Raw genomic sequence first — 1,214 nt, 5'->3', positions numbered from 1 at the left:
TTTTCTTATAAAAGTCACTCACTGCCTGTAAATGTTTGTAGTGTCATTCACCATTTGTGATGATTTTCCAACATGGATATGAAACCCTTCTTTTACGTGAAGGAAAAAACATGGTACCTTTAGATGGGAGGTCACTCAATATTGTAAAATACCCAAATATATCTTGTATTATATATATTTATTACATTTAGTTACATAAATAATTTCAAATAAAAATTTTTATTAAAAAATCCATTATATTTAAATTTTTTATTTATTTTTTTTTTTATTAATAATGCTATTACTTAAAAATCATTCAATAATGAAAACAAAAATTAAAAAAAGAAAAAGAGTTATTAAAAAAAGTATATTATACTACGTTGTTCCATATTAAATTATAAGATACACGTAACATCTAATTTTGGGCGCAAACATTTATTCCATTCGAAATCTATTCATTATTTCCCTATTTATATCTAAATCCGTACGCTTATATGCATAACTTATATAATAACTATTTTTAAGTGACATGGAAGTTCCTACTAGGAACCATAATAACAAGAAGAATGGAAAACTATGGTTGGCTGAATATCATTTGGTGAAAAGCTAAGATTCATATTAAAAATGAAGATAATGATAATAGAATTACCAACTATATCTCAAGGTATATTCGTTAGAGTCTTATCTAACTCATTTACTTACTTTTCTTTTTTGTCTACAAAATTTTAACAATCATGAACACAAATAACGCTAATTTCAAATAGAACTGGGAATCTATGGCCTACTAAATAAAGTATACATAATTTTATAATTCCTGTTTACTATTTCATATTATACTATAATTACAAATAAGGGCAGTTCCAATTATTTCCAGAAATTCTAAATCCTAAGTTATATTTTTTTTAGCAAAATTTACTTCTATAAAACATATGCTGACTTAACATTACTTTTTGATAGAACAATATAATGTTGAATGGGCTGAGTCAGGAACATCACATACATCTATGCTGTATTTTTCTTATTATTTTTGTTCTTATTTATGTGAAACTTTCATAATACATCATAATATAAAAATAATACATAATACTAATAATACATAATTATATATATAAAAATATATATCAGAAACAATCATTATTGACAGCAAAAATCGATAATAAAGGTTTATATTAAAACCTTTATTGTTATCAGATTATTTAAAATATGAATGTACTCATATTCTAATATTAGTTTTA

The sequence above is a fragment of the Teleopsis dalmanni genome, chromosome 2 (assembly GCF_002237135.1).
Source record: "Teleopsis dalmanni isolate 2A chromosome 2, ASM223713v2, whole genome shotgun sequence".
NCBI lineage: Eukaryota > Metazoa > Arthropoda > Insecta > Diptera > Diopsidae > Teleopsis > Teleopsis dalmanni.
The sequence above is the reverse complement of the archived record's forward strand: the minus strand, read 5'-3'. Positions refer to the sequence as shown.